Genomic DNA, 15,321 nt, shown 5'->3' with positions numbered 1-15,321 from the left:
ATTGTGAAAATGACTCTACTACCCAAAGCAATCTACAGATTCAATGCAATCCCTATCAAACTACCACTGGCATTTTTCACAGAACGAGAACAAAAAATTTCACAATTTCTATGGAAACACAAAAGACCCCGAATAGCCAAAGCAATCTTGAGAATGAAAAACGGAGGTGGAGGAATCAGGCTTCCTGACTTCAGACTATACTACAAAGCTACAGTAATCAAGACAGTATGGTACTGGCACAAAAACAGAAAGATAGATCAATGGAACAGGATATAAAGCCCAGAGGTAAACCCATGCACATATGGTCACCTTGTCTTTGATAAAGGAGGCTGGAATGTACAGTGGAGAAAGGAAAGCCTCTTCAATACGTGGTGCTGGGAAAACTGGACAGGTACATGTAAAAGTATGAGATTAGATCACTCTGTAACACCATATACAAAAATAAGCTCAAGATGGATTAAAGACCAAAATGTTAGGCCAGAAACTATCAAACTCTTAGAGGAAAACATAGGCAGAACACTCTATGACATAAATCAAAGCAAGATCCTTTTTGACCCACCTCCTAGAGTAATGGGAATAAAAACAAAAATAAACAAATGGGACCAAATGAAACTTCAAAGCTTTTGCACAGCAAAGGAAACCATAAAGAAGACCAAAAGACAACCCTCAGAATGGGAGAACATATTTTCAAATTAAGCAACTGACTAAGGATTAAGCTCCAAAATTTACAAGCAGCGCATGCAGCTCAAAATCAAAAAAACAAACAACCCAATCCAAAAATGGGCAGAAGACCTAAATAGACATTTCTCCAAAGAAGATATACAGACTGCCAACTAACACATGAAAGAATGCTCAACATCATTAATCATTAGAGAAATGCAGATCAAAACTACAATGAGATATCATCTCACACCAATCAGAATGGCCATCATCAAAAAATCTAGAAACAATAAATGCTGGAGAGGGTGTGGAGAAAAGGTAACACTCTTGCACTGCTGGTGGGAATGTGAATTGGTACAGCCACTATGGAGTTTCCTTAAAAATCTACAAATAAGGGGCTTCTCTGGTGGCGCAGTGGTTGGGAGTCCACCTGCCAATGCCGGGGACACGGGTTCGTGCCCCGGTCCAGGAGCATCCCACATGTCGCAGAGCAGCTAAGACCGTGAGCCATGGCCACTGGGCCTGCGCGTCCAGAGCCTGTGCTCTGCAATGGGAGAAGCCACGACAGTGGGAGGCCCACATACCACCAAAAAAAAAAAAAAAAACAAAAAACTACAAACAGAACTACCATATGAGCCAGCAATCCCACAACTGGGCATATACCCTGAGAGAACCATAATTCAAAAAGAGTCATGTACCAAAATGTTCATTGCAGCTCTATTTACAATAGCTAGGAGATGGAAACAACCTAAGTGTCCATCATCGGATGAATGGATAAAGAAGATGTGGCACATATATACAATGGAATATTACTCAGCCATAAAAAGAAATGAAATTGAGCTATTTGTAATGAGGTGGATGGACCTAGAGTCTGTCATACAGAGTGAAGTAAGGCAGAAAGAGAAAGACAAATACTGTATGCTAACACATATATATGGAATTTAAGAAAAAGAAATATGAAGAACCTAGGGGTAAGACAGGAATAAGACACAGACCTACTAGAGAATGGACTTGGGAAGGGTAAGCTGTGACAAAGTGAGAGAGTGGCATGGACATATATACACTACCAAACGTAAAATAGATAGCTAGTGGGAAGCATCCGCATAGCACAGGGAGATCAGCTCGGTGCTTTGTGAACGCCTAGAGGGGTGGGATAGGGAGGGTGGGAGGGAGGGAGACACAAGAGGGAAGAGATATGGAAACATATGTATATGTATAACTGATTCCCTTTGTTATAAAGCAGAAACTAACACACCATTGTAAAGAAATTATACTCCAATAAAGATGTAAAAAAAAAAAAAAAAGAAAGCTTGAAAAAAAATAAACCTGCCTGGCCCTTACAGTTAAAAATATAAATCTACTTTAGGGATAAATAAGACACTGTGGATGCATGGGATGTTTTATCATATTTTGACATAAAATATTATGTCAGTATGAAATATTAAGATGTCTATTACTGAAAAATAAATTTTCAATTTAATTACATTCCAATCAAAACCCACTGCAGCTCCAGTTAAAGATGGTGATGGGGCTTCCCTGGTGGCGCAGGGGTTGGGAGTCCCTGCCGATGCAGGGGACACGGGTTCGTGCCCTAGTCCGGGAAGATCCCACATGCCGTGGAGCGGCTGGGCCCATGAGCCATGGCTGCTGGGCCTGCGCGTCCAGAGCCTGTGCTCCGCAACGGGAGAGGCCACAGCAGTGAGAGGCCTGCGTACCACAAAAAAATTAAAAGATGGTGATGGAGGAAAATCCTGAACTCCGCTCCTGCCGCAGACATGTCCAATTTACAGCTACATATGGAACAATTTCCTTTGAAGAAAACCCAATATTATTTGAGTGACTCATACACATCAAGTGAATGTGGGGAAATAAATCCATATTGAAGTACGTAGACAAGGGTCAGATACCACTTCACCATAAATCCTAACTCCAGCACAGGAGCCCACAGTTTGGAGGAAACTCAAAACCCCAAGCTTCTCCTTGAGCTACCCAACTTTTAAGTCCTGCACCTGAGACACAAGCCCCCAAAACATCTAGCTTTGAAAGCCAATGGGACATGTGTTCAGGAGACCAACAAAGCTATAGCAAACTGAGAAACATTTCTTAACGGGCTCGTGCACATTAACCCACACACCCCAGAGTCCAGCACAGCATCAACCAACTGTAAAGAGCCCAGACTTTCCATGAAAGAGTCTTATTTGCTTATTTTAAAGCAATGACCTTTAAAGGGGCAGGCATATAATTTAACACACATCTGTGGGTCTCCTGAAATACTCTCCATGGATGGAGGTTGGTGGCTGCCATCTTTGTGCCCTCCCTCTGCCTTGCTCCAGCTCACCAGTATCTCCCAGACAGGAGTTTGTATCCTCATCTAGCACCCCAGTTTTTGTGGCTGCCACCCAGAGGATGTCCCTTGACCACCTGGCTCTGGTGGCCAGCAGGGCTTTCATTCCTGTGTCCCATGGAACAGTCCTTGGACAATTACCACTCCCAGGGCACAGCACAGAAAATAGACTAAAGCACATACTCAGTCTTTCTGTGAAAGAGGCCTATTTGCTTGTTCTGGAGCCTGAGGGACCAGCTTCTGGTCTGGCACACATGTAGGATCCTACTGAGATGCTCTCTAGGGACTCCAGGGATGGAGGTCAGTAAATGCATCTATTCATTCTCCCTCTGCCTCACTGGAAGTCACTAGTATCTCTTGGAAAAGAGCTTATACCCATCTGGCACCTGATTTTTGCAGCTGCTGCCCAAGGGACACCTCTAGCTCACCTGGCTCTGGTGGCCAGTGGGGCTTACGCTTATGGGTCCCAGGGGACTGTAATCAATGGAGACATTCTTAACCAGCTACCATTCCTAGGGCACACCAAGAAGCAACAGAATGAGGTGCCTAGTCTTTCTGTAAAAGAGGCCTATTAGTTCATCTTCATAGCTATGGCCTGAGAGGCAGGCTTCTAATTAAACACACTTCTTAGGGCCACCTGTAATCTTCTCCAGAGACCTCAGAGGGTGGGTGCTTACTTTGTACTTTCCCACCACCTCCTTCCAGGGTATCACCCGGATGGAATTTTGTATATGCTGCCCCAGGTCTTGTGGCTGCCACCCAGGGATGGCAGTTGATAGCCTGTCTTTGATAACCAGGGGGACTTAACCTTGTGGTCCCATAGGACTGTGTGTGTGTGTGTGTGTGTGTGTGTGTGTGTGTGTGTATTTTTCAAAGCTACTGCCTGAGTGTCTGGCTTTCAGTCAGCCTGAATCTAGATGCTGACTGAGATCCTCTCCTTTGGGACACTGACAAGTCCTGGCACATGGTCAACCACTAGGATCCACTAAAAGTAGGCTGCTTGTATAATCACAAAGGTTTGACAGACAAACAAGAGCTAGGGCAAGGATTAATGATAAGGTTCATCTCTTACACAAGTCTACTTTTTCAAGAATGGGAGAGGTAGCTGTTTTATTTAAAGCATAGAAACCAACACAGAGAGTCAAGGAAAATGAAGTAACAGAGAAATATGTTCCGAACAACAGAATAAGATAAAACATTAAAAACATATCTTAACAAAATAGAGATAAGTGATTTACTTGATAAAGTATTCAATACATATCAGAGATATAAAAAGGATCATAAAAGGCTACTATGAATAAATATACACCAACAATTTGGACAACCTAGAAGAAATGGATAAATTTCCAGGAAAATACAACCTACGAGACTAAATCATGAAGAAACAAAATATGGACAGAACTATTACTAGTTAAGAGACTGAATCAGTAATCAAAAATTTGCCAACAAAACAAAGTCCAGAACCAGATGGCTTCACTGATGAATTCTATCAAACACTTAAAGAAAAATGAATACCAATCCTTCTGAAATTATTCCAAAAATTTGAAGAGGAGGGAGTACTTTCAAACTCACTTTATGAGGCTAGAATTACCCTGATATCCAAAACCAGACAAGGACCACCACAAGAAAAGAAAATTGCAGCCAATATCCCTGATGAATATAGATGAAAAAATCCCTAGCAAAATGGTAACAAACAACATTCAAGAATACATTAAAAGGATCATACACCACGATCAAGTGGTATTTATTCCTGGGATGTAAGGATGGTTCAGTATCTGCAAATCAATCAATGGGATACACCGTGTTAACAAAATAAAGGATAAAAACCGTGATCATCTAATAGATGTAGGAAAATATCTGACAAAATTTAACATCAATTTATGATTAACAACTCTCAACAAAGTGTGTATATAAGGAACATACCTCAAAATAGTAAAAGCCATATATGAAAAGCTCACAGCTGACATGATACTCATGGTGTAAAGCTGAAAGATTTCCTCTAAAAATCAGGAACAAGTCAAGGATGCTTACTCTTGACTTGTTGAATATTTATTTAACATTGTACTGGAAGTCCCAGCCAGAGCAGTTAGGCAAGGAAAAGAAATAAAAGGCATCCAAATCAGAGAAGTAGTACAAGAGTAGCCATTTGCAGATGACATGATATTATACTGAAAAACTCTAAATACTCCACCAAAAACTTGTAGAAGCAATAAACAAAATCAGTAAAGTTGCAGAATACAAAATCTATATACAAAAATCGGTCACATTTCTATATACTCATAATAAACTATCAGAAAAAGAAATTAAGAAAACAATCCCATTTTTATTTGCATCAAAAAGAATAAAATACCTAGGAATAAATTTAACCAATGAGGTGAAAGACCTGTACACTGAAAACTTTAAGATATCAATGAAAGAAATTGAAGAAGATACAAATAAGTGAAAAGATATTCCATGATCATTTTCTGGATTAATATTGTTAAAATATCCATCCTACCCAAAGCAATATATAGATTCAATGCAATCACTACCAAAATTCCAATGGCGTTTTTCACAGAAAGAGAACAAACAATCTTAAAATTAGTTAGAACCACAAACGACCCTTAATAGCCAAAGAAATCTTGAGAGAGAGCAAAGCTGGAGACATCACACTCCCCAATTTCAAACTATATTACAAAGCCATAGTAATCAAAACAATATGGTATTATTGGCATAAAAACAGACACATGGATCAATGGAATAGAACAGAGCCCATAAATAAACCCACACATATATGGTCAATTAATTTATGACAAAGAAGCCAAGAAAATACAAGAGAAGTCTGTTCAATAACTGTTGCTGGGAAAAATGGACAGCCACATGCAAAAGAATGAAACTAGACCTGTCTCTTACACCATATACAAAGTAACTCAAAATGGATCACAGACTTCAATATAAAACCTGTAATCATAAAACTCCTAGAAGAAAACATAGGTTGTAACCAGTGTAACCTGGATATTGGTTTTGATGATGATTTTTTTGGACTAGATACCAAAAGCAAAGGTAACAAAATCAAAAATAAATAAGTGACACTACTTCAAACTAAAAAGCTTCTGCACTGCATAGGAAACCATCTATAAAGGCAACCTACCAGATGGGAAAAATTATTTGCAAATCATATATCTGATAAAGGGTTCATATCAAAATATATAAAGAACTAATTCAACTCAACAGCAAAAAATAAATTAATAAACAATTCAATTAAAATTGGGCAGAGGATCTGAATAGGCATTTTGCAAAGAAGACATACAGATGACCAACAGGTATAAGAAAAGGCATTCAATCATCACTAATCATCAGGGAAATGCAAATCAAAACTAGAAAGAAATATCACCTCACCCTGTTAGAATGGGGTATAATCAAAGATAAGAAATAACAAGTGTTGATGAGGATGTAGAGAAAAGAAAACATTTTTGCATTGTTGGTGGGAATATAAACTGCTGTAGCCACTATGAAAAACAGTATGGAGTTTTCTCAAAAAAATTAAGAACAGAACTACCATATTATCTAGCAATTCCACTTCTGGGTATTTATCTGAAGAAACCAAAATCAATAACTTGAAAAGATATCTGCACCCCCATATTCATTGCAGCATTGTTTACACTAGCCAGGATTGGAAATAACCTAAGTGTCCATTGATGGATCAATGGATAAATAATATGTGATACATACACACAATGGAACATTATTTAGCCATAAATAAAATGGAAATCTTGCCATTTGGGACAACATGGATTTACCTTGAGGGCATTATGCTAAGTAAAAGAAGTCAGATAGAGAAAGACAAATACTGGATGATCTCACTTATAGGTGGAATTTTAAAAATGTTTATAGATACAGAGAACAGATTGGTAGCTGGCAGAGGGAGGGTAAGAGGTGAGGAAAATAAATGAAAGGTATCAAAAGATACAAATTTCCAGTTATAAAATAAATAAGTCATGGGGATATAATGTACAGCATGGTGACTATAGTTAATAAAACTGTATTGTATATTTATTATATATTTGAAAGTTGTTAAATAGTAGATCTTAAAAGTTCTCATCATGTAGTAACCTTGTATATCAATGGATGTTAACTAGATTTATTGTGGTGATCATTCCATAATATGTACAAATATCAGATCATTATGTTATATACTTAAAACTAATATAATGTTATATGTCAGTTATACCTCAATAAAAAAATCCCACTGCAACTTTTTTGGGTAGCTTTCCTAATTGACTTTAATGTTTATCTGAAATAATAAAACATGCCTTGACACAAAAAATATGAAGAAATAATAAAGGAAATATTCCTAGAATATTAAATGTCACAAACTAGATAGTGTTAACTACACTCCCACTAAATAAAAGTAGAAAACCTGTACACACACATACGCACACACTTGATATAAGGCAGCTATCAAGGTAGTGAATATCTGCAAAACCAAATTCAGAAGCAGGAAACTCAGAGAGATGAGCCTCGCTCATGGAGCAGCTATTTCTCTGGGGACTATTGCAGATTCTGGAAAAGGTCACTTAGCCTGAGAAATTGTGCCTTGATGATAATGTAATGTCAATGTTAGACTTCATGACAAGTGTCATGTTACTAGAGGAATTAAAGTTGCAGTTCAGACCTGATAACAAGCCAAGTCCTGATAAATCCTTCATGCTTTAGGGACCACATCCAAGGAGTAAGTATGCCCAGGGCATAGTCTCATTCTCAAGGGGACTGAACTTAAGGTTCAAATACTATTAATTCCTTAGAATTGTTTACAAGTAATCCAAGATTGCTAGTGTCCTAGTGTTCTGCCAGAAGCCTATGCAAATCCTCTCTGAATGAACATAATATTATCCTAGGCATCATATGATTAAAAATTTATAAGCAGCAAATATCACCCAATAAGAAATATCAGGACAATGAGGAAATAAAAGAATATAAATACAACAAATTGAAATATACACAATAGAAATAGATACACAGAGGAACTGGATAATAGAATTATCAGATGCAGGCTTTAAAATAACTGGTAAATAAGTTAAAGAATATAAAAGACAAAATCTAGAACCTTAATATAAAAGTAGAATATATAAATGAATAGAAAAGAATAAAATAACCAAATTAAGATCTCTGAAGATGGGTTTAATAGCATATTAGGCAATGCTAATCAATGAATTGCTAACCAGAATATAGGTCAGAAAAAAATATACAGAAGGAAATACAGTGTTTTAAAAAGAATGGAAATTTTAAAAACTAATGTAAGAAAGGTGACACAGTGACAAGACTAATTTACATGTAATTGGTGTCCCAGAAAAGAGCAGAGAAAGAATCCTTTGACCTTGCCACTCATTGTGGTAATTTTGTCCATCTAGCTTCTGATGTTTAATTATCTCTCCTACCTGCCCATATCTGCAATGTCATCTCCTATCATGAATCTTTGTATATGAAAGAGACCCACCACTGAATTTCTTAGTGACCCTAACCACCTTCTCACTAATGCACTCATTTTTGCATTAGTAAATAACGTATCTTCTGGGTTGTTCATGGAACATAATCATTTGATGGAGTTTTTCGCCTTACACTGTATATTCACTCCAGCATTCCTACTTATCCAAGCCTTTTAATCCCTTCCTTCACTATCTGTCATGGCAATTCTGGTAATTCTACCACACTAAATGTTAGAGATTGCTTTTTCCATGCTTCTAGAAGTCATCTTAGTAGCATGTTTGTCACATCTTCTGGGGTCCTTGTCAAGGTGTTGAATCCTGGGTCCTATGAGAGTACTCTCAAATGAATAATCTCTCCCTTATCCAATTTTGTGTTTCAGCCCCTTGATTAAGAGTTCTCAGAAATCTAGTCCCATGCTTAATCTCTCAGCTCCTGCCAGAACACACAGGTTAAGTCTTGCTGTACACTTTTTTGAGCATAGGCCCTTTCCTCTTTTATCAGACCCAGGTGTCCCCAGCTGAGTTATGACTTAACCCTAGTTACTCTCCTAGTAGACCAGAGGGGCAGTGCAGGCAGATCCTGAGTGGACATGCCTCTGAATTTTCTACTTGTGAAGACTCAGAAAGTTTGAAGCAATCCAAGGATTCATGATTTGGGGCTTCCTATTCTTTTCCAGTCAGGCTCCAAACCTTGACATAGAAGACTTATCTTGGCTGTGAATTTAATATTTAGATCGTGGCTACTTTTACAATTAAGTCCTGAGCCTCATACTCAGCTTTCTCTGTTCTCCAAACTGCAGGAGATGAGAGCTCTTGGTATGCAACAAAGGAGTCCTCTTTGCTTTCTCAACTTAGCTTATAATTGATGAATTACTCCCAGCTTCCTAGAAATATAAATTTTTCTAAATATCAACTGAGTTGAACAGCTACTTCCCAATTTCATTGCCCTTATAGTTAAATTTTTCTCCATATTTCTCAGAGGTCCAATCTATGTTGTCAGCAAAAGCATTCCCTTATACAAGAATATCATTGTAGTCTAATATCTGTGGAAGTCTAACAGTTGGACACCTACCTTGTAGAAGTATCTGGTCTTCACCTACCTCCTACACCAAGGATGGCAGTCCTCACAGTTAGCTGGGTGGCAAATGATCCAGCTCCAAAATTCCATCCCCATGGCTAATTTCTTGGGCCATTCCTTCCATCAACTGCTACAGGTTGGGTTCTCTAGAAGCAGATACGGAGCTGGAGATTACCATGTTGCAGATTTGTTGAGGAGTACTCCTGGGATCAGCAGCTACAGAAGAGAGAGAAAAAGGCAAAACTGGTCAGAAAGAAATGTTGAGATCTAATGCTGTCTCTGTGGAAGTTTTAGCCTACCCTTAGGGAGTTCTGAAGATGAGATGATCCTTTGAATTCTTTCCAAATTGGGATAAGGAAGCCAGGCTTTTATATCCCTGCATGGATCAGTTATTGGGTGTAGGAAACTCCAGAAATGTCTCTGAAGGGTGCTGTCAGGTAAAAGCTGTCTGCCTATAGCCCTCTCAGTAGATGTGGTACTAAATCCTCATTTCTGAGGAAAATTTGAGTGGCACATCACAGTATCTACCACAATGGAATATTTTTAACATATATATCTCAAAGACAGATGAAACCAGCAAAAACCAAAATCAGTAGTACATAAGTGACTGGAACAACATGATTAACACTATTGACATTTTTTTATAGGAGTATAGTTGATTTACAAAGTTGTGTTAGTTTCAGGTGTACAGCAAAGTGATTCAGTTATTACAGTTTCCTGTGCTATACAGTAGGTCCTTGTTGTTTATTTTATGTATAGTAGTAACACTATTGACTTTTAATTGATATTAGTAGATCACTGCACCTAACGACTGCAGAACATTTTTTTCAAGGGCTTTCAGAACATTTACCCATATTGATTTAACTCTATCATTTAAATACTTGCACACAATGAAGCACATTTCTACAAAGTTCAAAGGACCGAACTTATGAATATGTTCTCTGACCACAGTGGAATAAGCTAGAAATTAAAAACAAAACTATAACCACAAAAACAAATCCCCATATGTTAAGCTATTAAGCATATACATCTAAATAACTCAAGTGTCAAAGAATGGGTTAGATAGTGGAAATTAATCATATTTTGAACTGAATATAGTGAAAATATGACATTTCCCAGCTAGAAGGATGCAGCTAAAACCATTCTTATTGGTAAATGTTCAGTGTTAAATGTAAATATCAGAAGTCTGATAAAATTTCTCAGGAAGTCTGACAAAACCCATCTCAAGAAGCTAGCAAAAGAAGAGCAAATTCAACTCATTTTTGGAGATGATAACACTGTGGTTGTATTAAAAGTAGCTTTTTAGATATATGTACTGAAATATTTGTAAATAAAGTAATATGATTCCTTTTATTTGCTTTAAATTAACTCTAAGGGGGTGGAGAGAGTAGTTTTGATGGGCGTATGTGTAGGGAGATATAGACGATACAAGATGGGTCATATTTAAGTTGGTTGATGGGCATATGGGTTTTTATACTGTTCTGTATTCTATGTTTGAAATTTTTCATAATGTAAAGGTTTAAAAATAGTGCAAATTTAGTGCTTAAATTCCAAAATGAAAAAAAAAATACATGAATAGAAAAATTGGAAAAGGGCGTGAATATGCAGTTAAATTACAAGGCAGAGTAATGGGCAATAAAATCAGATTTCAGGTGAAATATTTTTAAACCAGTCAGGTTTAAAAGCCTTTTGTCAGAAACTAGCCATAATTTAATTTTACTGGAATGAACAAGGACTTTAATAAGTAGTTGATGGTACATTGCATTTTTGCTTTGAATATACATGCTTATGGCCCTTAAAAGTGATAATGTCAGTGCTTTTTATGGAGATGACATTCTGAAGCTGATCATAATGCTCCTGCTTGTGAGCTTGTGGTGAGGACCCATGGGGCCTATTTGACTCAGGTGCATGCAGATTTGAAACAAGGTAGACCATCTATGACAGCAGTACATGTATAACTTCTTTTAATGCTATACTAGAGTTCCTATCAAGAACAATACATGGGAACAGTTTAAGAAAGTTCCAAGGAAAAACTAAATATATTATTATTCACAAATGACATGTTTGTGTTCATAGAAAATCAAAAATATCTACAACTTACTATTATTTAACAAGGTCCGTAGACACAAGATCAACATGTAAAAATCAATTGTATTTAAATATAAAAACCCTGAAAATTAGAAAATGAAATATAAAATTCATTCATACATTTTATGATATATCAAAAAACATTAAGTGCTCTGGTAAAATCTAATAAAAGATTTTTAATTCCTCTTCACAGAAACTATGAAATATTGAAAGAAATCAAAGGGCAAAATAAATGGAAGAAATGACATTCAAGAATTTGAAGATTTGGTATCATAAAATGGAAAATTCCTCCCAAAATTGTTCTTCAGATTCAGTACAATACAATCCCAATCTAAAGCTCAGCAAGTAATTTTTTGGGGAGGGGGAAGTTCCAGGGAGGGTTACTGATAAACTGATTGTGCCAAAAATATCAAAGACAAAAGACAGTCTTGAGGAGGAATAACATAGAGGACGTATACCATATATAAAGGCTTATGTTAGCCTTACAATAATTAAGACAGAATTCTGTTGATGCAAAGGAAAACAAATAGCCAATGGAAGCCATGGAAATTTCAGAAACAGTACCATACATGTATGACCATTTAACTTATGACAGAGATGGTACTGATATTATATTTCAAAAAGTATTAATGTGGAAAAACCTGTATCCTTCCTGCACCTTCCACCATCACACACATACACATCAATTCTAGATAGACTGCAAATGGAAATGTGAAGAACAAAGCATCTGGAAAATATAATAGGAGATCTTCCTTAGCTTGGTGTAGTAGGCTGAGTTAATGGCCTCCTAATCTCTGAATCCTGTAAATATCATCTTATTTGGAAAAAACAACTTTTCAGGTGTGATTAAGAATCTTTAGATGGGGAAATTATCCAGGATATCTGAAATACAATCACATGTATCCTTCTAAAAGGAAGGCAGAGGGAGATGTGACCATACAGAAGAGGCGAAGGCAATGTAAAGAAGCAGAGGCTGCAGTCATGCAGCCACAAACCAAAGATTGTCAGCAGCCACCAAAAGCTGGAAGAGGCATAAAAGGGATTTTCTCATAATGCCTCCAGAGGGATCACAGCCCTACCAACACCTTGATTTCAGCCCAGTGATACTAATTTTGGACTTCTGGTTCCACAACTATGAGAGAATAAATTGTTCTTTTAAGCCACCAAGTTGTTGGAAATTTGTTACAACAGCTACAGGAAATAAATACACATAGGACAGACAAAGATTACCCAAACTGGTCATGAAAAAAAGTACCAATCAGGGGCTTCCCTGGTGGCGCAGTGGTTGAGAATCTGCCTGCCAATGCAGGGGACACAGGTTCGAGCCCTGGTCTGGGAAGATCCCACATGCTGCAGAGCAACTGGGCCCATAAGCCACAACTACTGAGCCTGCGCATCTGGAGCTTGTGCTCTGCAAAAAGAGAAGCCAAGACAGTGAGAGGCCCACGCACTGCAAAAAAGAGTGACCCCCACTCACCGCAACTAGAGAAAGCCCTCACACAGAAATGAAGACCCAACACAGCCAAAAATAAATAAATAAAATCAAAAAAATAAAAGTACTAATCATAAAGGAAAATTTGATAAATTAGACTGTATTAAAATTAAGAACGTATATTCATCAAAAGACATTAAGAAAAGAAGGCTAGGAATTAAAGAAGATATTTATAACACGTAGAAAGATTTGTGTCCAGGAAAAAATATATAAATCACAAAGATATAAAAACAGGCAACCTAATAGAAAATGGACAAAGACTTGGAGAGGAACTCCATAAAATAGCATATCTAAGTAGTCAATAAATAAAAATTTAGCAACTCTACTAGTCATCAGGAAATGTAAAGTAAACCATAATGATCTACCATTACAGCCCCTCCAGAATGGCTATCATTAAAGGGATTGACAATATCAAGTGTTGAGGTGGTTGTGAACAATTGAAATGCTGCAACTGGGAATATAATTTGGGTAACTACTTTGGCTATGTGTTTGGCAGTACCTACTGAAGCTGAACATACACACATCTTATGACCCTAAAACCCCATCCCATCCTTGGATATGTACACAAAAGAAGGGTGTGGGATATGCATATGTGTGTGTGTGTGTGTGTGTGTGTGCCAAAGACAAGCACAAAATCATTTAGTAATATTGTCTGTAATAACCCCAAACATGAAACAAGACATACATCCATTAGTAGTAAAATGGATAAATTGTGGCATACGAACAAAGTAGACAAATGAGAGGAAACTATATACTCTATAGCATTGAAAATGAATGAAATACTGTCATACCTAAAGAAATGTGTGAATTTCACAGACACAATGTTGAGGAAAAGAAGCCAAATATAGAATAATACATTGTTTATTATACCTTTTAAATATAGTTCAAAAAAAGCAGTCAAAACTAAAATGTGGTGTTAGAAAGTGGTTATCTTTGGGAGATGTCACTAATGGAGGAGGAGAATGTGAAGGTGGCTAATGATGTGCAAATTATGTTTTGTCTCTTAATCTGTGTAGTAATTTCATGAGTTAGTTCATTTAGTGACAATGCATTAAGCTTTAATAATCTGTACATATTTCTATATTATATTTTGATTTTTAAAAACTATTTAAAATTTTTTCTTGGCTCTTTTAAACCACTTTAGTCTTCCAATTATAAATTACTAGAAGTGATCCTGTTGAAATTTTTAACGAAACTGCTTTGAATACATAAATTATTATAGGAAAAATGGGCATTTTTGCAATATTTCATCCCCCATATACAAGGAGGAGATACGTTTTCACTTATTTTACATTTCTTTATGTCCTTTAGTGATTATATACATATGCACATATATATATATAGAAACACACACATTTTTTTTTCTATACAGATCTTACACTTGGTGTATAGCCTCTCTTTCTAAAAGCCTTATGGGGTTAGTTGCTACTGTGAAAATTATTTTTAACGAGTTGATGCATAGAAAATTGTTCTTTGTACTACTTTTTATGCTGATGTTTTTAAATTTTTTCTCATCAGCAATCATTTAATCAGCCTACAGTGAAGTTTTATTTTTCCTTTGCTATAATTTTCCGTTTTTCTTTTTAAATCTTACCTTATTGAGCCCCATAAGTGAAGTCATTAGATAGAAGCCATTATCGCTGGAATCCTTGATTATTCTTGACCTTAAATTGAATGTTTCTAGTGTTTATGTCTTAATTATCATTTGTTTGGGCATTTGTAGCAATTAAAATATTTTTTCAACTATTCAACAAGCCTTGCATTTGGGGATTAAATTCTACTTGACTCTGATGTATTTTATCTATGTATTACTTTATATATTTTGCTACTTGTTTTTAGAATTTTGCCTCTATGTTCATAAATATTGATCTGTAATTTTTCTTTTTCTTACTGTTCTTGTGTGGTTTTGAGATAGTTTTTCAGAATGATTTGGAAGACCTATTGCTCTGTAGTCTTTAGAGTAGTATACTACAATGACATTATCGTTTCTTTAAGGTTTTGTGAAATGACCTTGTAAATTCTTCTAAATTTAGGACTTTGAGAGGTGGGAGCAGAAAACAAAACACTGATTCAATTTCTTTAGTAATTATAGGTCTCTTAAGATTTTTACTTCTTGAGGCCATTTTAATACTTTGTTTTTCAGAAAATTATCTACTTCATCCAATTTTTCAACTTTATTAACATGTACATTTTT

This window comes from Lagenorhynchus albirostris, chromosome 1 (assembly GCF_949774975.1).
Source record: "Lagenorhynchus albirostris chromosome 1, mLagAlb1.1, whole genome shotgun sequence".
Classification (NCBI taxonomy): domain Eukaryota; kingdom Metazoa; phylum Chordata; class Mammalia; order Artiodactyla; family Delphinidae; genus Lagenorhynchus; species Lagenorhynchus albirostris.
Note: the sequence above shows the minus strand (reverse complement) of the source record.